The 24438-nt window shown below is 37.8% G+C and overlaps 1 protein-coding gene across 1 annotated transcript in view; it reads right to left on the bottom strand.

Moving 5' to 3' along the window:
* LOC121385067 (poly(rC)-binding protein 2-like) overlaps nucleotides 1–24438 on the bottom strand; it is a 333206-nt gene that overhangs the window by 250504 nt on the left and 58264 nt on the right. Inside the window, exon 2 of the mRNA XM_041515603.1 lies at nucleotides 7012–7070. The gene's annotated coding sequence lies outside the window, so the exon portion shown is untranslated. The remainder of the gene's footprint in view (nucleotides 1–7011; nucleotides 7071–24438) is intronic.

Genomic DNA, 24438 nt, shown 5'->3' with positions numbered 1-24438 from the left:
AGACAGACAGATAAAGAGACAGAAAGAGAGGAAAAGGGAAAGAGAAAAAGAATGACAGAGAAAGAGCCCTCTGCCACTATTACACACGCTACTCCTACCAAAAACACCAACAACAAGAGAATGTTTATAGGTTGCATAGTACCAAAGAAGAGAGTACCGTGTCAAAGTTCGACGTTCACCGTCAAATATTTACAGAGTAAAAGCAGCTGTGGGTGTGATTGGTAGTAATATGTGACATTGATTATTTGTGCAAATACTATTATCCATTGACAATAAATAAATACACTTTTATTTGTTATACAGTTGTTATGCAGTATATACCAGAGGTTGAAACTAATGCGGGGTACCCCCTAAAATGGAACTGCAATTTTCAGCAAAAATGACGGTTGCTATTAAAAACATAAATTAAATCTCTTAAATGATACGTGACCCCCCATTTTCTTGCAGCTAGATTAGATGTGAGGTGCCACACTTTCTACTGCTGTACTTCCTGGGTGTGTTGAAATGCTGCTTATATCAGTTTTATTAGTAAACGTTAACATTGTTGGCAATAGGAATTGAATTGGTCTAATGGAACCTATATGCACTTTCTCCATATAATAACACATACCACGTTCTTTGATGTACCAGATGTACCAGTTAGGATGGTGGGGGGTGGGGGAGAGAGAAAACTATGTCTGTCAAGGCCAATCGATCCTGCCACCCATCACACAATGGGAGATCTCTCAGCCTCTAACCTACATCCGGCACTACATGAAATCATTAACCTGTTTCATCGACACTCACCAGTTCCGGCTAGTCTGGAGTACCCACCACCTTCTGAGTAGGAATCTGTAGCAGGATCATAAGACTAATTGAAATCAGTGGTGTAGGAAATAGTTTCGTAGTCTGTTTTCTGGTAGTGCTACTTCTAAGGCAGGCACCAACGTAACTATGTCAAGATTGTCATTGGAGTTCCCGTCTGATTATATACTTATGTACTTTTTTGTTTATAACAATTCAGTAATTTGATCATTTTCATCTTTTTAGGTGAGGTTGGGTTTTTTTCAGATAAGGAAGTTTGTTTTGTTTAACTAAACCACTAGAGCACATTGATTAATTTAAAAAAATAAAAAAATATTTGAAGACAAAAAAACACAAACAACAACAAACAATTAATCATCGGCTGTTGGATGTCAAACATTTGGTAATTCTGATTCGTAGTCATCAGAGGAAACCCGCTACATTTTTCCTAATGCAGCAAGAGATCTTTTTTATGTACTTTCCCACAGACAGTTAAGCACATACCACGGCCTTTGATATACCAGTCGTGGTGCACTGGCTGGGATGAGAAACAGCCCAATGGGCCCACCGATGGGAATCGATCCCAGACTGACCGTGCATCAAGCGAGCACTTTTCCAGTGAGCTATATATCCCGCCTGTTTTTCAGATAAGGAAGAAAATTGTATTATAGTTTGAAACAAAAATATTCTATTGTATTCATTTTTTAACATTGAGTTGTAAGGTATATATTATCTAATGGACATGAATATACGTAGCATTTACTTTCCTACGTATCTTAAAAAAACAAACCAGATTTAAAATATATTTAAATATCTTTTCTAACTGAAACTTACTTATGACCTTTGAACTTGCAGTTAATTTATGCATCAAAGAGCATTCAGTTTCAGGCTAATTTATATCAAATTTTTACAAAATATTTGAGTACAAATTAAAACTTTCTTAACAAATTACAATTAAACTGACAATGGAGTAAAATCTGGGTCATCCAAGATAAAGCAATTATATGGGTTTTTTTCTGCCTTTAGCCTTTGTACTGCATAACAGTAACAGTAACAATTCAGGTGCAATTGCCAACCTTGCCTGTTTCAGCATTTTGTATTCATCCCTTTAATATAAATGAACCTCTATACAACTTTGGTAATTTGTTAAGAAACATTTTTTATATATATTGAACTTTTTTGTCAAAAATGTTCTAAAAATTATATATTATATATCGGGTGGCAAAAAAACACCAAAAAAAACCTACAATCCTACTGAATACAGAATTATTTGAAAAATATGGGAATTGTAACTTTTATATTTTACACTCATTACTACATGGATAATTGCCACGTTCAATGAAACTTTTAGTTCAAACACTGTTAAAATGGTGACCAATTCAAAACTGTAAGTGAAAAACGTGATGCTAGACAGATGTGTCACATTTGTTTTACTTACAAATTTTGAATCTGTTGCTATTTTAACAATATCTGACCTATGGGCCAAACATCTTCACTGAAGGTACATGTAGGAAATATCTATATACAGTGAAACGTCTCAAAACCGGACCCTCTGTAAACCGGAATTCCCTCAAAACTAGACATTTTTCACGGTCCTTTTTTAAAAATCAGTAAAGAACTAAACCTCTCTAAATATAGGTAGCACTAAACCAATTAATTTCCGGTTGGGTCGAAGTTCAAGGTGCACCGAACTTTTGATAGAGAAGTTAACACCATAAGTCCTGTGATTGGTTATAAATGTGAGTGTGTTGGTTGTAAAAAAAATTAGTTTCATCTGGGCTAAAAATGTATACAATTTTATTTCATCTAATACCACTGTGTCAAGTAGCCTTGTGCTTGGAACATGTATGGGGTACATGTAAAAAAAAGTACTAAAATTTTGTGTGAAACTAGGGGTGTTGTAAAAACATCTGGCTATACCGAAAATGAGCCATGAAAGGTACCATTTTCTGCAGTTAATACTTTAAGGTAGGGGTTATAGTACTGATATTTATGGGTCATAGTTTAGTTGATATATTGCATTATAGTGTTTTTAAACACAAACTTTAACATGGTCGCCTATGGGATTTTAATTGGTATAGTCCAACCTATACCGGATACCAGACATTTTATGTGGTCCTGAGGGTATCTGGTTTGGAAGGGTTTCACTGTAGTAATGGGTTTTAAATAGCAAAGCTGAAGTTCACATATCCTTTGTAAGATTCCATGTTCAGTAGGGTTATTGTTGATTTTGGGGGGCACCCGATATATACGAGGTTTAGCATGCAATCCACTGGTTAACCGTTGATGCAAATGGACTGTTAACAAGAAAACAAATTGCATGGAAGTGTTTTGCCCTTCTGAAGTTTACACACGCATCTGGCATCATCAGTGGTAGCAATAGATGTTGCAAGTGTGGCCAGAGGCAAAATGTCCTTTTAAGATTGATTCTTAGAGTAATAAGACAACTTGTGGCAGCAATTTTAGCATCAACATCCAGATCAACACCAGGAATACAGACAATCTCTGTTGTCCTTGCTCTGAAGCTTTCATCTTCTTGTTTGTCATGGTTCTCCGGCATGTTGACCGACCTTCGTGTTGTCAATAAGAAACCATTTCTGGGCCTGTCCTTAGAAAACTTCCAATTCATAGCCAGTACTCAAATACAGAACAATCTAGACTGAATGCTTATGCAGACTCAAATCTCAAACCCAGAGTCTATATACTCAGTATTTAAATGTGGATGTTATATATTCAAAGCTTAAACATGGACGAAACAAGAGTTTAATATGGAATTTTTAATACTCAGAAAGAAAGAAAGAAATGTTTTATTTAACGATGCACTCAACACATTGTATTTATGGTTACATGTATATGGTGTCAGACATATGGTTAAGGACCACACAGATATTGAGAGAGGAAACCTGCTGTCGCCACTTCATGGGCTACTCTTTTCAATTAGCAGCAAGGGATCTTTTATATGCACCATCCCATAGACAGGGTAGTACATACCACAGCCTTTGATATACCAGTCGTGGTGCACTGGCTGGAATGAGAAATAGCCCAATGCCCACCAACAGGGATCGATCCCACACCGACCGCGCATCGAGCGAGTGCTGTACCACTGGGCTACGTCTCACCCCTTTTTAATACTCAATACACAATACACAAATATGGAGTTTATAATCAATACTCAAACACCAAGTATATACTCAAAATTCAAACATGGGAGTCTATATTCCAGCATGGAATATATTTCAATATTCAATCATGAAATCTAGACATAACGCTATCAATATGGAATTAAAGGTCAAAGGTCATGGTATATACTTTCTTGTCTGTGAAAAAAGTACATAGCAAAGTTCCCTTGCTACTAATGGCAAAATGTAGTGGGTTTCCTGTGACACTATATAGGCCTACCGTATATTGCCGTGTATTAGCCGACTCCTTGGATAAGCCGACCTCTTAGTCTGACCCTAAATATCCAGTACAAAATCATCGGCCTTGTGTATAAGCCGAAGTCATCTTTTGTCCAGCTGTATGTTGTATCGATTTCAATAATACTGTCAACAAATAGACATGTGCTTTTCTTGTTCATTACATTTGTTTTCCCTTTAATTATTACAAACACGGTAGTCGTGATCGCAATCAATCATCAATGTGGCAATGCTAACATCTACCATGCCATGAAAAATAATTTAGAATTGATAAAGTATAACAGGAAAATAAATAATTCAAGCTGTAACAACATATCACTGCACATAATTAATTTATTCACTGGACAGCAAAAAGTAAAATCATTGAGGCATGTTTAATCCCTCACCACACACACAGAAACAAAAGATCATGCGGTCCGTGACTGCAGCTGTTCACTGTATATGGTATGATCATGTGACAATAGTGGGAGTAATTATCATCCTGAAATTCATGTTGTTTTTTCAGTCAATAATGTTAATAATGAGCTTAAAGCCGCACACCCTAGTTCCATCCAGCGAAAATAAATTATAATTTGGTTAATCTACAAACCTGTAACACACTTAGATCACGTTTTTATCAAATGGAGTGAAAAAGCAGGTTTTATATCGATAAATGTCATGGGAATCCCCATGTCCCAATTGCTTGAAATAATTTTGAAAGTTTGTATTCTGATGTCACCGGTAGATGTCGCTCGAAGCACAACAATGCCTACATCACGACAAATTTCACAGACTTGGGGTGCGTTCGTTTCACCTCTCCTGGACATGTTCCAACTGTTCTGTCCTGGTTGTATCCCCTCTCCAGATATCGTAAGACTTAGCAAAATTATTGGGTTTAAGGGTTTGTAACGTTTTGTATTGAGACACTTACTTGTCTGAACTTTATTGTTACTGAAAATGTTCACGAACTGTGAAGAAAAATCTCACAAATGAACAACAACAAATCGGATATTGATTGCGCGAACCGTGCATGAGAAAACAAACCGAACCAAAATGATAACGGTCACGTGATACACCAACGTCTGTGACATTAAATGGAAATATCCCCTCTAAAAATAGATTGGACCTCGCTTGCTTAACGTTTTTTTCTCGACAGAACGTCTTGTGAAAAAATGCAAAAAATGCATTTTGTGGTTTTACAAACATCAGGATTACCAAAAAGCACTTCAGGTGAATGGAAATGTGTATTCTAAATAATAAAATGTAAGTAAAGTGCAATTTTATTTGTGAAAAATGGGGTTTAATAGCAAAAAAACAACGCCGTAATGGTTAACAAATAGCCGTAACTAGATTGTGTCCCTTTAATTTATTTATGGCATTGCTTTACAGTTTAATGCACCCTCCCAACAAAACAATATTAGAAATATAATACTTGTTTGAAGAAAAAACACTGTTTTGTATCTTAAACTTGCTATATGAAAGATTGGTCCCAGCACAGGTCAAACAAAGATGGCGGACAGTTGGAAAGAATATGTTTTTGCCATTGAAATGACAATAAAACAAGTAATTTTTTATTATTATTCATCAAACTTATAATGCATTCAAGAAAAAAAATCTGCATAATATTGCATGATGGGGTGTTTTATTTATACTGTGCACAAATTATTGTTACATAATCTGTGAAAGGCTAAGGGTCTGATAAAAATTTGTAAGACATGGTCGGGAGTATTTTAGATCAAAATTTTATGCTCCAATTTGTTGCCTCCGTGTATTAGCCGACTCTCTTCTTTTGGAAAGTGTTTCTAGACTTCAAAAGTCGGCTAATACACGGCAATATACGGTATATGTCAAGATTACCAAATGTTGCACTGGCAGGTGCAAGGGAGCACCAGCAGCCTGACCAGGGTCGGTAGCGGGCGGGGTGTATTGTCCATTAGGGATGTTTTACATGTACTATCCCACAGACAGGATAGCACATACCACAGAATTTGATAGCATTTTGAGAGTACCAAGCCCAACCAATTTTCATAATCTCCCGAGTTCAAGGGCCATAACTCTGTCAAAAATGGGTAAATTGCCATGAAGGTCCAGCTTGATCTGTAACTTGATAAGGCTATAAACAAAATTTCATCTCAATATCTGAGGCATTTCCAAAAAAAATCTGGAAAACTATATATGGAACAGATGGACAGACAGACAGACAGACAGAAAGAAACGCTTTATTTAATGACGCACTTAACACATTTTAGTTACAGTTATATGGTGTCGTACATATGGTTAAGGACCACACATATATTGAGAGAGGAAACCCGCTGTCGCCACTTCAAGGGCTACTCTTTTCGATTAAAGGCTACAGCTAAAAGGACTTTATGTGCACATTCAGAGCAAGCTGTTGTAGTGCACGCCTATACTGGGCACAGGGACCGGCCTTGGCCGGATCTCTCTGTCCAGGACAGGAAAAAGGTGGGGGGGGGGGGGGGGTAGAGAAGGGATGCCTACACTGGCAAGTGCAAGGGAGCACCAGCAGTCCAAGTATTGGTGACAGGCGGAGTGTTTTCGATTAGCAGCAAGGGATCTTTTATATGCACCATCCCACAGACAGAATAGCACATACCACGGTCTTTGTTGTACCAGTCGTGGTGCACTGGCTGGAATGAGAAACAGCCCAATGGGCCCACCGACGGGGATCCCGGACCGACCACACATCAAGCGAGCACTCTACCACTGAACTACATCCCGCCCCTCAGACAAACAGAGACACAGAAGGATGGAGATGAAACCAACGGTCCCCTATGGTTCAATAAGACAAGATAAATAAGATAACTGTACTTACTACTTTGAAAACACAAGTTAATTCTTCCAATTCTTATTCTGTGTTCAAACAATTCACACCTGTAAAAAATAAAATAAAAATGTTACAATTTTTTTTTTTTAAATTCATTGTTTTCATTATGTGTGCAAAAGATTTATAAATTGTTAATCCTGTTATAAATGATCATTTTAAAATTTTATTTTGGTAATAAAGCTAACAGACAAGAATCATATTAAAGGTACACATTGAGCTAGATACCACTGAGTACTGGAAGAATGGAATAAATAAACTAGAGATACCTGACAACTGTTGATTAGCTGAAGCAAATAGTCTATAGGTGAAATCACAATAAGTAACATGGGCATTGACAGTTCAGTCGACTGTAGCAAATAGTCTACAGGTGAGATTTGTCAAGTATGGTGACTGTAACAAATAGTCAACAGATGAGATTTGTCAAGCAAGCTGCTGTAACAAATAGTCTACAGGAGAGATTTGTCAAGTAAGTTGACTGTAACAAATAGTCTACAGGTAAGATTTGTCAAGCATGCTGACTGTAACAAATAGTCTACAGGAGAGATTTGTCAAGTAAGTTGACTGTAACAAATAGTCTACAGGTAAGATTTGTCAAGCATGCTGACTGTAACAAAGTCTACAGGTGAGATGATACAGTAAGGAATATTTGTTAAATACCCCAGCACATTGTTTAAAAAGAGAAAGAAAGAAAGAAAGAAAGAATGAAAGAAAGAAAAGAATGAAAGAAAGAAAGAAAGAAAGAAAGAAATATTTTATTTCATGATACATTCAACACATTTTTATTTATGATTATAAAATGTCAGAAATATATATGGTTAAGGACCACACAGATAATAAGAGGAAGCCCACTGCCACCGCACCAAGGGCTATTCTTATAGATCTTTATATGTACTTCTCAAGGAAACCCGCTGCCACCGCACCAAGGGCTATTCTTATAGATCTTTATATGTACTTCTCAAGGAAACCCACTGCCACCGCACCAAGGGCTATTCTTATAGATCTTTATATGTACTTCTCAAGGAAACCCGCTGCCACCGCACCAAGGGCTATTCTTATAGATCTTTATATGTACTTCTCAAAGGAAACCCACTGCCACCGCACCAAGGGCTATTCTTATAGATCTTTATATGTACTTCTCAAGGAAACCCACTGCCACCGCACCAAGGGCTATTCTTATAGATCTTTATGTGTACTTCTCAAAGGAAACCCACTGCCACCGCACCGCACCAAGGGCTATTCTTATAGATCTTTATGTGTACTTCTCAAAGGAAACCCTCTGCCACCGCACCGCACCAAGGGCTATTCTTATAGATCTTTATGTGTACTTCTCAAAGGAAACCCGCTGCCACCGCACCAAGGGCTATTCTTATAGATCTTTATGTGTACTTCTCAAAGGAAACCCACTGCCACCGCACCAAGGGCTATTCTTATAGATCTTTATGTGTACTTCTCAAAGGAAACCCACTGCCACCGCACCACACCAAGGGCTATTCTTATAGATCTTTATATGTACTTCTCAAAGGAAACCCGCTGCCACCGCACCAAGGGCTATTCTTATAGATCTTTATCTGTACTTCTCAAAGGAAACCCACTGCCACCGCACCAAGGGCTATTCTTATAGATCTTTATATGTACTTCTCAAAGGAAACCCGCTGCCACCGCACCAAGGGCTATTCTTATAGATCTTTATGTGTACTTCTCAAAGGAAACCCGCTGCCACCGCACCAAGGGCTATTCTTATAGATCTTTATGTGTACTTCTCAAAGGAAACCCATTGCCACCGCACCAAGGGCTATTCTTATAGATCTTTATGTGTACTTCTCAAAGGAAACCCACTGCCACCGCACCAAGGGCTATTCTTATAGATCTTTATGTGTACTTCTCAAAGGAAACCCACTGCCACCGCACCAAGGGCTATTCTTATAGATCTTTATATGTACTTCTCAAAGGAAACCCGCTGTCACCGCACCAAGGGCTATTCTTATAGATCTTTATGTGTACTTCTCAAAGATAGGACACCACATACTACAGCCTTTGAAATACCAGTCATGGTGCACCGGTTGGAAGGCAAAAACCGCAATGGCTCAACTGACGGGGATCGATCCTAGGTCAGTTGTGTATCAAGCCACTGCTTTACTACTGGGCTATGACTGGGCATTTAAAAAAACTATTAGCAGTCTATGCTTCACAATACAACAGCAACTTTGACATTTACATAATTCATTTCTTTATTTTTTTTTTACAATCAGAACTACATTACAATAAGTTGTTAAAAATACAATGGAACTAGTTCACTAATAGAACAAAATTCTTTTCGAGATGTTACAAAAAAAAAAAAAAAAAAAATCCATTCCACTAATTATTTTTTTTTTTACAAAGCTAACAATGAGTGGTAAAAAAATAAGAGGAAAAAAAGAAAACATCAGCAGATATTTTCACTGATAGAAAATGCTTTTACACTCCTAACAATGTGTTGTAAAAACATAACCGATGATTATTCTACTAACAACAGAATAATCATGCAAATGTCGTCTTGACGGAATCACGTTGCCGCCATTACTGTCGACATAAGTGTTCAAAATACAATACAAAGGAAACATAACGGAGGTGTTTGTCGTTTTAATGTTTGTTTGCACCGAAACTGGACACCACATCTAGCAGTGTAAATGACAGCGATTTGCATATTTAGTCACAAGATGTCACAGACGTGTCCAGGCATATGCACATCTCTTTTGGTGGTAATTTCCTCCAACTGTAGCTGAGGCTCCAGTTATTTTGACAGTAATTATTGTCAATGGCCCATAATGCTATACAAATGGATTTACACAAGCAGTAAATAGAATACTTAGTTTACTTGGTGGGGGGGGGGGGGGGGGGAGAGAAGATTTAGCTCAATCAGTTATGTTAAAGTTAAAGTTTGTTTTGTTTAATGGCACCACTAGAGCACATTGATTAATTAATCATTGGCTATTGAATGTCAAACATTTTGTAATTCTGCAATCGGTTAAGCACTTGTTTGGGGTGCTTGCATCACAGGATCGAACCACCTCGATGGATCCATTCAACTGATTGGGTTTTTTCTCGTTCCTACCAATGCACCACAACAAAGGCCATGGTATGTGCTTTCCTATCTGTGAGAATGTGAATATAAAAGATCCCTTGCTGCTTTAGGAAAAATTTAGCGGGTTTCCTCTGATGACTATGAGTCAGAATAATCAAATGTTTGACATCCAATAGCTGTTGATTTATCAATCAATGTGCTCCAGTGGTGTCGTTAAACAAAAAGTTTAAACTTTTACTTCATGAGAATAGAAGAAGGGAATGTGTGTTCAGGTACTGGTAATAGCTATACTGTATATAATGAAATTTTTAAAAAGTTTATTTTGTTTAACAACACCCCTAGAGCACATTGAGTTCTTAATTATTAGATACTGGATGTCAAACATTTAGTAATTGTTGGAACAAGTCTTAGAGAAAAAAAAGAAAATTTGAAATGTTTTACTTAACAATGCACTCAACACATTTTATTTACGGTTATATGGTGTCAGACATATAGTTAAGGACCACACAGATTTTGAGAGGAAACCTGCTGTCGCCACTTCATGGGCTACTCTTTCCGATTAGCAGCAAGGCATCTTTTATTTGTGCTTCCCACAGGCAGGATAGCACAAACCATGGCCTTTGTTGAACCAGTTATGGATCACTGGTCGGTGTAAGTGGTTTACACCTACCCATTGTGCCTTGCGGAACACTCACTCAGGGTTTGGAGTCGGTATCTGGATTACAAATCCCATGCCTCGACTGGGATCCGAACTCATTACCTATCAGCCTGTAGACCGATGGTCTAACCACGACGCCGGTTAAAAAAGTCTTACAGGAAACCGGCCACATTTTTCCATTAGAAGTAAGGCATTTTTTTATATGTACCGGTACACTTTCACACAGACAGGATAATATACCAGTTGTGGTGCACTGGTTGGAATGCAAAATAACTCAATGGGTCCATCAACAGGAATCGATCCTAGACCGACCACACATCAGATGAGTGCTTTACCACTGGTTTAAGTCCTGGCATGGTGATAATTCAGTGCTCTCTAACCCCAGTATCTCCTACAGGTACGATTCTAGAAACAATAAAATATTTGTTAAAAGAAAAGACCAGTTAAAAGCGCAGACCCTAGTTTGAGCACGAGAAAATGAACACTAAATTTATTAGTTAATCTACAAACCTACAAATCTACAAACACATTTGGATAAGACTATAACAGAGAGAAGCTGATGTCTGTGAAGTTTAAATGGGGAAATACAATCTAAAAATAACTAGAGCTTGTCTCTATAACCATTATTCTCAGACAAACGTGTGTTTTTAAAATTATGAAAAGTGCATTTTTGGTTATTACAAAAACCTGGATGGCCAAACCACTTCAGGTGTACGAAAATGAATATTCTAAAAATTAAAATGTAAGTAGTTCTAACTTAAATTATTCAAAATGGCTCCAGTAGTGAAAAATATGCTGAGTGTTTAAACATTAGCATCTGTCCCTTTAAGGGTTTCTTATTATGCACCTTCCTAAAAGCAGGACGGTATGTACCCTGTCATGTGATATAGCAGTCGTGGAGCAATGGCTGGCAGGGCTTCTAGATTATGGTAGCCCCACTCCCATGGCTAGTGATATTCAATCTTGGGCTAGTAAATAACTACTATTGCCATGCCAGACAGGGCTTCTAGATTATGGTAGCCCCACTCCCATGGCTAGTGATATTGAATGTTGGGCTAGTAAATATGTACTATTGCCATGCCAGACAGGGCTTCTAGATTATGGTAGTCCCACTCCCATGGCTAGTGATATTCAATGTTGGGCTAGTAAATAACTACTATTGCCATGCCAGACAGGGCTTCTAGATTATGGCAGCCCCACTCCCATGGCTAGTGATATTCAATGTTGGGCTAGTAAATAACTACTATTGCCATGCCAGACAGGGCTTCTAGATTATGGTAGCCCCAGTCCCATGGCTAGTGATATTCAATATTGGGCTAGTAAATAACTACTATTGCCATGCCAGACAGGGCTTCTAGATTACGGTAGCTCCACTCCCATGGCTAGTGATATTCAATGATGGGCTAGTAAATAACTACTATTGCCATGCCAGACAGGGCTTCTAGATTAATGTAGCCCCACTCCCATGGCTAGTGATATTCAATGTTGGGCTAGTAAATAACTACTATTGCCATGCCAGACAGGGCTTCTAGATTACGGTAGCTCCACTCCCATGGCTAGTGATATTCAATGATGGGCTAGTAAATAACTACTATTGCCATGCCAGACAGGGCTTCTAGGTTAATGTAGCCCCACTCCCATGGCTAGTGATATTCAATGATGGGCTAGTAAATAACTACTATTGCCATGCCAGACAGGGCTTCTAGATTAATGTAGCCCCACTCCCATGGCTAGTTATATTCAATCTTGGGCTAGTAAATAACTACTATTGCCATGCTCGACAGGGCTTCTAGATTATGGTAGCCCCAGTCCCATGGCTAGTGATATTCAATATTGGGCTAGTAAATAACTACTATTGCCATGCCAGACAGGGCTTCTAGATTATGGTAGCCCCACTCCCATGGCTAGTGATATTCAATCTTGGGCTAGTAAATAACTACTATTGCCATGCCAGACAGGGCTTCTAGATTACGGTAGCCCCACTCCCATGGCTAGTGATATTCAATGTTAGGCTAGTAAATAACTACTACTGCCATGCCCGATGGCTAGTAAATTTATTTTAATCAAATACTGCATTTAAGTCTGTTTTGTAAATGTGAATATCCTGACCCTTCCGCCTCTCAAATCTAAGGCTTTTTAAGCTCCATCTCCTTCTTTAGATGAAATATCCTATTATTCCTATTAGTAAAATTGTATTTACTTAAAGTAGGGCTAGTAAATTCTTAATATGGCTAACTAAATTTTTTAAATCACTGATCCCATAGCTAGTGGATCTTTATGACAATTCTAGAAGCCCTGGTTTGGATTGGGAAAAAAACCTATTCAGAAAACAAGTCCAGCCAGGAATCTAGATCCCACCTGCCCCCAGGTGATGTGTGTGCATGTGTATATATTCATTTTATGTTAAAAAAAAGAAAGAAAACATGTGTGTGCATGTGGCCATTGGTCTTCATACATCTATACAAATATTATTATAGCAGACACAAATACGTGAATGGCACATCCTGGAAATATCCAAACATCGTTACCAGTAAAACAGCAATTTGTTCTTTGGCAGTTAACATATTCATCACTCACTTTTCTCTTATGAGAATGTTAACATAAAAAATACCTGCAGAGCTGAGAGCCCATTCCTAAAAAAAACATCAGTGTGTGCGATATACCTGCAGAAAGTGGCTTTACGTCAAACTGCGTTATATAGAGGCTGGGGAAAAAGCAACTCCAGTAACACATGTTTCAGTTTGGCCGCCTTTCTCTCTTGAAACATGTAAGAATAATGTTATTCTTAATGTCAGAATACATCAAAAGAAGGGGTTTTTTTTAATGTCGGGAAACATTTAAGAATGTAATTGTGCATGTCAGAACCATTACAAAACTTTATGTTTTTCAAAATGTTATTAGTCAGAAACATTTGAGATCTATATTCTGTTAAAAGGACATTACAGAGTTTGCTGCAATTTTTAAGATGTTATCGACTAACACAGACTTTTTAACGATTGTAATTACATATCAAATATTTTTTTCTGCATAATATATTAGTGGATGTACATTAAACGTGTTTCTGATCATTCTAATATTTGTACTAGGATAAATTTCATTTTATTTCCTAAAATATATTTTTTCATACAAAATTATTTGAAGACAAAATCCTGGTTTGGACTTCTTACAAATATTAACATGACCAGAAACACATTAAATATACAGACAATGATATTCTAAACAAGAAAATATATTTAATATGTAAGTTTAATCGTAGAAATATTTTATTAGTCGGAAACATCTTACAATGTAGCAAACTCAGGAATGTCCCTTTAATGTTTACAACATGTAAAAATGGTGCTTTTTTTCAGTTGGAAACATTTCAAAACTTCAATGGGTTTTTCCCATTCTAACCCGTGATCAATAATTGATACATGTATATCAAAGGTTATTTTATGTGCCATCTTATATAACAGAAAGCCTTGCTAAATAGAAACTGTGGAGGGTGGGACATAGCCCAGTGGTAATTCATTTGCTTGATACGTGGTCGGTTCGGGATCGATCCCCGTTGGTGGTATATCAAAGGCCGCAGTATGTTATCCTGTCTGTGGGATGGTGCATATAAAAGATCCTTGCTACTAATGATAAAATGCAGGTTTCTTCTCTGTTTGACATCCAATAGCCAATGATTAATAATCAATATGCTCTAGTGGTGTTGTTAAAAACAAAAATAATAATAAAAAGTAAAAAAAGCTATGTGAGTGGCATTTGGATACCCAGACAGCTACGGTGAGTGCCCAGGACAGCGTGCTTGAACCTTAATTGGATATAAGCACGACAATAAGTAAAAAATGCTATGTGAGTGGCATTTGGATACCCAGACAGCTACGGTGAGTGCCCAGGACAGCGTGCTTGAACCTTAATTGGATATAAGCACGACAATAAGTAAAAAATGCTATGTGAGTGGCATTTGGATACCCAGACAGCTACGGTGAGTGCCCAGGACAGCGTGCTTGAACCTTAATTGGATATAAGCACGACAATAAGTAAAAAATGCTATGTGAGTGGCATTTGGATACCCAGACAGCTACGGTGAGTGCCCAGGACAGCGTGCTTGAACCTTAATTGGATATAAGCACGACAATAAGTAAAAAATGCTATGTGAGTGGCATTTGGATACCCAGACAGCTACGGTGAGTGCCCAGGACAGCGTGCTTGAACCTTAATTGGATATAAGCACGACAATAAGTAAAAAATGCTATGTGAGTGGCATTTGGATACCCAGACAGCTACGGTGAGTGCCCAGGACAGCGTGCTTGAACCTTAATTGGATATAAGCACGACAATAAGTAAAAAATGCTATGTGAGTGGCATTTGGATACCCAGACAGCTACGGTGAGTGCCCAGGACAGCGTGCTTGAACCTTAATTGGATATAAGCACGACAATAAGTTGAAAAGCTATGTGAGTGGCATTTGGATACCCAGACAGCTACGGTGAGTGCCCAGGACAGCGTGCTTGAACCTTAATTGGATATAAGCACGACAATAAGTAAAAAATGCTATGTGAGTGGCATTTGGATACCCAGACAGCTACGGTGAGTGCCCAGGACAGCGTGCTTGAACCTTAATTGGATATAAGCACGACAATAAGTTGAAATGAAATGAAATAAAATAAGCAACAGTTATTTAAATGTTGATGCCAGGCACCATTCGTACAGTTCTAAATTACCTCCAGATACCAGAGAAAAATAATCTTCACTCTTTTGTTTATCTTTAACAAATGAGAAACCATGAATTTTAAAATGTCCAGGGGCCTAATTCCCCCAACTTTGTGATCTTGCACAGCAATGCTGAAAGACTTGCAAAGAGGATGCTTTGTTGTTTATCAGCAGAGCCTAAGAGACCTTTGTGAATTAGGCCCCAGATCGTCTGCCAAAATAAAAATGCACATATTTTTTTATGTAATCATTAAGAATGAATGTTTCCAGTAAAAAATAAAAGTAATGCATGTCATAATGGGTTAACGTTTCCCCCTTGAAGTTAGGAGATAAGAAAATTTGTTTTTCAGACTTCTTTTTGCAATGCCTCAAGTAATACTGAGCTGAAATTTTGAGTATAGCTTTATTATGCTCTGTTAAAGTCACATCCCCCACACCCCACCACCACCACCACCCTACTGCATCCCCTGGCCCCCCCCCCCCCCCCCCCCCCAGTGAAACATCTTTGTACACCATAATGATTACTGCTTGCCGTAGTTAAGTGGGTATTTTCATTCTTATTTCTAAAAGATAAATTCATATGTTAATTCCACCATTCTCAGGGTACGCATCAAAACATGGCTGGAAGTGTAATGAAGTGATGTGAATCTTTTAAATTAGTTTCTACTTTACTTGCTAGTTGTAGAATAAGATGAAAAGATATGAATCACACAATTTAAATCTTAATGATCAGTGATGCTAATTTTCTCTTTTCCATTATATAAACAAAATGCAATTTTTTTTTATCTTTTGCTTAAAATAGTTGAGATACTTGTAACACTGAATTAAATGTTTTTGAAAAGAACTCAACATTTTTGGTTTGATGTGTGTAAAGTTTAAATTTGCAATTACCAGACAAATTAACAAAAATATGCCTAATTATATGTTTACCTATTCCAGTGCAATAATAAATTATGTTTTAATAATTTGTAGGAGCAGATAGTATGCCTAATTTTGTATTCACCTATTCAAATGCAATAATATTTTATTTTCATAATTTGTAGTAGCATATAGTATGCAATTACCATTTATTGACACCACATAACAATTCTTGTTCCAAACAGTACTCCATAACTTGTATACAATATCAAAGGTTGTGGTATGTGCTGTCCATGTAATGTACACAAAGACAGTTCACTGCTGCTAGCTAATATCAGGGCCACATATAGTTAGGGATCACACTGGGACAGTTGTCCCCCAACGAATTTACAAGAATTTTGCAGAATTAAAGGTCTCACCTACCACAAACTTTTTTTTCTGCGCATTATGATGAACATCCATGAGTGCAACTACATGTTGTATTAACCAAGGGATACACATGGGATCTTTTATATGCACCATCCCACAGACAGGACAGTACATGCCGCTGACTTTGTTACACTAGTTGTTGAACACTTGCTGGAACAAGAAATAGCCTAAATGGGCCCACTGACAAGGATCGATCCTATAGACCAACAGAGCATCAGGCGAGCACTTTACAACTGGCCCCGTGCTTATAAACCTTAAAGTCTAGACTTTTATAAAGTCCAGACTTTAACGTCATGGCAACGCCATTCAAATAGCATTACGTTAAAGTCTGGACTTTAAGTTTTATAAGCACCCGCCCTGGACTACATGTTGCCCCTAACAAGAGAGATTGAAACCCATGTCATTTCCTCTTACGGGTTGTACTATACCAAATAGAATCCCATAGGCAACCATGTTAACGTTTGTGTTTAAAAACACTATATGCAATATACCAACCAAACTATGACCCCATAATATCAGTACTACAACCCCTACCTCAAAGTATTAACTGCAGAAAGTGGTACCTTTCATGGCTCATTTTCAATATAACCGAATGTTTTTAAACCCTAATTTTGTACAAAATTTTAGTATTTTTTTGTTTACAAGTAACCCATGTATGTTTCAAGCACAAGGCTACTTGACACAGTAGATGTTTTTTGCTCACATTTATCACCAATGGCTGGACTTGTATTAACTGCTCTATCAAAGGTCCCAGACACCTCAAACTTTGACCCAGCCAAATTATTTGGTTTAGCTCTATCTACACTTGCAAGGTAGATGTGCATCTAGTGAGATATTACAGAATCTGATTAAACAATGTGCAGGGGTGTCAGTAAAAAACAAACATTGCTTTTCTTTCCAGATAGCTGATAATTAATTCACATTTTCATTTACATCCCTACTGGGGTCTCAACAGGACCTGATCAACTGATAGAACTTTCTTAATGATTTTCACTCTGGTTTCCAATATTTAAACATGATAATGAAAAATCTGAGATAAAATCAGATTTAATGTCTTTTAATATCATCTACAGTATCAAACACTGATGCATCATTTCTTTGATGTTGGTAAAACAAATCTTGTACATTTGATTTCATGTGTTTTAATTTCATTTAGATTGCATTGAACCGTAGGTATGAATTTAATATGTAATTTTAATCATTAAAAAGTTGATTAGTCCCAACATTCTACAGTGGAAGCTAACTCAAAACAGTCTCTTTAATAATAAGGGGCCAACTTTACAAAGCCTGTTTTTGGCAGGTCAAGTCAGGTAATTTTTAAACATGCTCCCATACTACTAAGGCTTTGAGCATGTACCGTATGTCCCGGGGCCGATTTGTTTTTGGCTTACATGTACATATACATGTACGTACCGGTAACTAAGGTGCACCTGGATATGACCGAAATCCTGCCGGGATATGACCAAAATCAAAATCCTGCCAGGATATGACCAAAATTCTGCCGGGCGAAACCTGTCTAAACCAGATCAAACCGGGGACTTAAACAAAAACCTTTTTTAATTTTATTAACAACACCACTAGAGCACATTGATTTATTAATAATTAATCAGCTATTGGATGTCAAACATTTGGTACATGTAATTCTGACATAGTTTTAGAGAGGAAGCACGCTACTTTTTTCCATGAGTAGCAAGAGATGTTTTATATGCACTATCCCAGACAAGATAACAAATACCACGGCCTCTGTTACACCAGTTATGGAGCACTGGTTGGAACTAGAAATAGCCCAACGGGTCCACTGACGGGGATCAATCCTAGACCGACCATGCATCAAGCGAACGCTTTACCACTGGGCTACGTCCCAGTCGTTTCATTATTGATGCAAAACTTAGTAATAAGAGGTTTACATGCCTCTGTGGTGTCGTGGTTAAGCCATCGGACATAAGGCTGGTAGGTACTGGGTTCGCATCCCGGTATACCGCTCCCACCCAGAGCGAGTTTTAACGACTCAGTGGGTAGGTGTAAGGCCACTACACCCTCTTCTCTCTCACTAACTGCTAACAACTAACCCACTGTCCTGGACAGACAGCTCAGATAGCTGAGGTGTGTGCCCAGGACAGCGTGTTTGAACCTTAATTGGATATAAGCACAAAAATAAGAGGCTTAACACTGTCGTCCATGCATTATGTCTGTTAAGTCAAAACTCAGTGTTTTAAGACAATATTATAACAACAACATGGATTTATATAAGCTTCTTATCTAGCTAAATAATCAACTGTTTTGTTGGGTTTTTTCTTGTTTTTGTTTTTTGTTTTTTTTTATTATCAAAAGTGCGTACATGTGTCACTTTTCGAAAATAATCACTGGTTAAATCAATGATATTAAAAACACAGGGCCGAATTTACGTAGCCTGTTTATTACTTATACACGTGTAACTACATAAATGTATAATGCTTAACCACCTCTGTTTAAGGAAAAACAGGCTTCATAAATTCGGCCCACAATGTTTTAGAAAACAATATTAATTAGTCTGTGATGCTACCAATCTATTTTATGATTAATCTATTGTTGCATGACCACACCATCAGTTTTCACTGTTGATGAAAGACGAACACATACGATTATTATCGACCTGGATTAATATCATATAATAATAAACACGTACGGTTTTCACTGACTTTCTTCAGACCCCTATTAAAACAGCACTTGATTACAAAATTCCCGATGAAGCCTTTCCAGTACATAAATTTGTAACAATAAGAAATTAATTAGGCATCTTAAGCTAAAGTACTTTCAGACAATGGCCGTGCAGTACTTAGAAAATTAAATATGTTCATATTTTTCATCTGCTGTGTGAACAAATACAAAAACATATTGTATTGATTTTTGATAGGGAAGTAAAGACCATTTCAAAATTATCACACACAGATGGTGCTGGGTGGCTGTGTTGCATGTTATCATTGATGGAAATATGGTTTAATTATATTTTATTTTGTCGGTGGTGTGGGGAGGGATATGTCCAGTGGTAAACTGCTTGCATGATAAGAAGTCGGTCTAGTATAGATCCCTGTCAGTGGGTCCATGATTATTTCTCGTTCCAGACAGTGCACCATGAGTGGTATATCAAAGGCTGTGGTATGTGTTATCCTGTGTGGGATGGTGCATACAAAAGATCCCTTGCCACTAATGAAGAAATGTAGCAGGTTTCCTCTCTAAGACTATGTCGAAACTATTAAATGTTTGACCAATAGCCAATAATTAACAAATTAACGTGCTCCAGTGGTGTCGTTAAACAAAACAAATATTAACTTTAACTTTGGTTTCTTGTTTCAGCCAGTGCTCCATAACTGGTGTAACAATGACTGTGGTATGTACTGTCCTATCCATAGGGTGCTGCATATAAAAAATCCCTTGTTGCTAATCAAAAAGACCAGCCCATGGAGTGATGGCAACAGCAGGTTTCTTTTCTAATTATTTGTGCGGTCCTTAACCATAAGTCTGATGTCATGTAACCATAGTTAAAATGTGTTAAATCAGGCACGGCAGAGCAGGGAAGCTGGGGGGGGGGGGGGGGCTCTAATTCTGAATCAAAAATAATACTGGTAGTAAATCTTAAGGCAGAGATGAATTATATTTGTAGAATGCAGGAAATTGCATTTCAGCACATCTAGTTTTCAAAATTTTATGGGGGAGCATACCCCCGAACCCCCTGGAAACTTTGCTTTGCACCCTCGATCTCTCCAGTGTCTATTTACTTCTGCCGTGCCTGAAAGTGTATCATTAAATAAAACATTTTGTCCTTTCTTTCTTTCCTTTTCTTTGTGGTGTTATTGAAAAAAAAACTAATGAAGCAAGAGGTGTCAATAACTATTTAGACTGTCGTTACCTTTCCCTGGCCAAAAACAATAAATCATCTTTGATGTTTGGTATTCAAAATCTGACATCTCCTATGGCTAGTTGGGCTAGTAAATAACTACCATTGCCATGCCCGACGGCTAGTGAAAAAAGTTGTTAAATGCTACATTTAAGTCTATTTAGTAAATATGAATATCCAGCCCCCACTCCTACCTCCCCAATCTTAGTGTTTTTAAGCTCTATCTCCCACTTTAGGTGACATATCTGATTATTACTATTAGTAAAAGTGTATTTACTTTTAAGTAAAGTAAGGCTATTGGATTTTTAATCGTGGCTAGTAAAAAAAGAAAAATTAATAATCCCATGGCTATTGGATTTTATAAAAATTCTCGAAGCCCTGCATCTTGAGACCATTTCCAACAACTGTATATAAACTGACGATCAAAAGAAAGTATACCAATTAATTTTATTATAAATAAACACAATGCACGTTCATTGAAGGTTAGATAGGTTCCATTATTGTTCGTTATAATGCATTGTTCGTTATAATGCAATCAATGATGAATAGTTGCACATTGCTGTGTTTGGGCGATGCTGCACGTGCAAAATGAGTTTATTCATCAAATTTATACTGCATGAGAAACATGATACTCGTGCACATACGGGTATAAAAAAGGGTGCCATTGCTTAGAACATGCCTCAGTCACCAGTAAAATACCAGAGAACATGGCAAGGCTAACTGCTGAAGAAAGAGAGAGAGCTATTGGTATAGTGCAGGTGGGTGCGAGTTATGCCCATGTGGCAAGAATCCTGAATTGCACAAAATTGACGATCACCAGGTTAATACAGCGTTACAGGGTGACTGGCAGGACTGCAGACAGTCCACGAAGTAGAAGACCCTGCGTCACAACAGCCAACGAGGACCGCCATCTCAGCATCTTACACTTACGTAACAGATTCCTCACTGTGACGTCATCTGCAGCAACTGGCCATGGACATGTCATCAGTTGTCACACTGTACGTCGTCAACTACAACAGCATGGTATCAGGGCCTATCGACCATTCAGAGGGATGACATTGACACGGCAACATCGACTTCGACGTTTACGTTGGGCACGTCAGTTTCAACGTTGGCAACATCGGAATTGGCAACTTATACTCTTTTCTGATGAGAGCAGGTTCCAGTTATTCAGAGCTGATGGCAGGACTCGGATATACTGACGTGCGGGAGAGAGAACAGCTCCGTGCTGTGTTCAGGAGACTGAACTGTTTGGTAGTGGATCTGTGATGGTTTGGGGCAGTATCTGTGGCCAACAGGCAGACAGACCTTATTGTCATTGACGGAAATCTTAACGCACACTGTTACATCAATCAGATTTTACGTCCCGTCCTGTTACCGTTCTTGCAACACCATCCTAGCCTCTTGTTTCAACAGGACAATGCCAGACCTCACACAGCTCGTGTGGTGCAACAGTTCTTCGCCGCAAACAACGTCAATGTTTTGTCATGGCCAGCCTGTTCACCTGACCTGTCACCGATAGAACATTTGTGGGATCATCTTGGCCAGCGAATTCGAATTCGATGTCGTCCTATTCCTCCAATGAACTCGGTACAGGCACTGAGGCAGGAGTGGAGGGCAATACCTGATATCGTCATTAGGTGCTTAACAAACTCTGTCCGACGTCGGGTCCATGCTTGCATACTTGCACATGGTGGACATACACACTACTGAAACATGTTCTTTGTGGTCAAATTTATTCACTATCATTATGAGTGGTCCTTATGAAATCACACATTTCACCTCTAGTGCTGTTGTGAACTGTGATATTCTCATTTTATGGGTTTTATTGAGTATACTCATGTTTATTTATCGCCACATTATTATACTTTCAAAATATAACATTTGCATCAACTTGTGTTTTGTGTTGTTTTTAATACTTTGAAAAAATAATTGGTATACTTTCTTTTGATCGTCAGTTTATAAATGGAATACACACAATTAGGGTGGTACCCAAAACATGACTTGTGTTTATAACACAGTGCATCTAAGAGCTATAACAAGCAAACCCAACTGTTTAGGTTATGATGTTGTCTCCACTGGGTTTTGATTCATATATATACATTACCGACTATAAATATATATTACGGGTTCACCGCAGTACACTCATCTCTCAGACACGTGCATATAGCTGGTCTGACTTACTTTAGGTTGCATTGGACCACATCAGAAAAAAAAAGAAAAAAAAAGTTTTATTTAACGACGCACTCAACACATTTTATTTACGGTTATATGGCGTTGGACCACATCAGAGACTCCTAAGTCAAAGTTTGAGGTGTACACTGGTCTCGGTGGTGTCATGGTTAAGCTATCAGACATAAGGCTGGTAGGTACTGGGTTCGCAGCCCAGTACCGGCTCCCACTCAAGAGTGAGTTTTAACAACTCAATGGGTAGGTGTAAGACCACTATATGCTCTTCTCTCTCACTAACCATTAACCCACTGTTCCCCAGACAGACAGCTGAGGTGAGTGTCCAGGACAGTATGCTTGAACCTTAATTGGATACAAGCAGCAATATCTCTTATTCATTATGCGATGTCATTCGAAAGTATTTTCAGTACGTCATTATACATAGTTGCAGTTGGGGAAAAGACAATCTAATTAAAATTAGCTCCACTATTACATGTGGATCTAACACCAGCCAGTTGGAGCTCATGTCCACCAATCAAAACCTTACTTGCAGAATCCTGCCAGTGATTTAAAAATAATTTGAAAACATTCCGAATTATCCTGAGGGTATACGATATGTTTCATGTTAATTACGAATGCCTTATTTAGACCAGTAGAACTAATTTTAATCGGATTGCTAACAACACTGCACAGTCCCCAATGTCCAGGTAACATTTCGTCTATAAATAATAATTTAAATATTGACCAATCACACTTCGCCTTTTATAACGTTATTTGGGAGCATACAAATTCTAAAAATATCGGGCGAGTCTATTTTAGTGGCCGCAGTACAGCGAACCATACCAATACGTACGGGGTGGGTTATCAGTCTTCAATTTTACATTAAAAATTATTTATTTATTTATAAAATTTAAAAAAACTAAATCAGTCTTCAGTTTTACATTACAAATTATTTATTTTATAAAATAAAACATGTTTTAAGGCATTCGTAATTCACACAAAACATGTCGTATACCCTCAGGATAATTCGGAATGTTTTCAAATTATTTTTAAATCACTGGCAGGATTCTGCAAGTAAGGTTTTGATTGGTGGACATGAGCTCCAACTGGCTGGTGTTAGATCCACATGTAATAGTGGAGCTAATTTTAATTAGATTGGGGAAAAGACTCATGGATTATAAGACTATTCTTATGTAGGGTAACTTTTCTTTGAGTCAAAAATCAATTTTAATACAGGATTTTTATACAATAGGAAAAATAATGGCCCTTATTGAAAATGAAAACACGTAAAGTCATCTCCTGACATTTGACCACAACTTCTCAAAACGTTTCTTCTTTCTTTTTTTTTTGCCTAGTTTTAACTTAACTTTATCATAAAGTTAACCTTTAAAGATGCCACAATTTTTATGTGTGTACCACCTGGGTGTGTTGATATACTACTTGTACAACATGGCTGGTAGTTTACGGTAGCCCCACTCCCTTGGCTAGTGATATTCAATGTTGGGCTAGTAAATGATTATTATCGTCATGCCAGACAGCTAGTGAAAAAAAAAGTTGTGAAATGTTCAATTTAAATCTATTTTGTAAATATGAATATCCCACCAACACCATCTCCACACCTAATCCAAGAGATTTTAATCTCTATCCCCTTTAGATAACATATCCGAT

Source organism: Gigantopelta aegis, chromosome 11 (assembly GCF_016097555.1).
Source record: "Gigantopelta aegis isolate Gae_Host chromosome 11, Gae_host_genome, whole genome shotgun sequence".
Taxonomy (NCBI): Eukaryota; Metazoa; Mollusca; class Gastropoda; order Neomphalida; family Peltospiridae; genus Gigantopelta; species Gigantopelta aegis.
The sequence above is the reverse complement of the archived record's forward strand: the minus strand, read 5'-3'. Positions and strand labels throughout refer to the sequence as shown.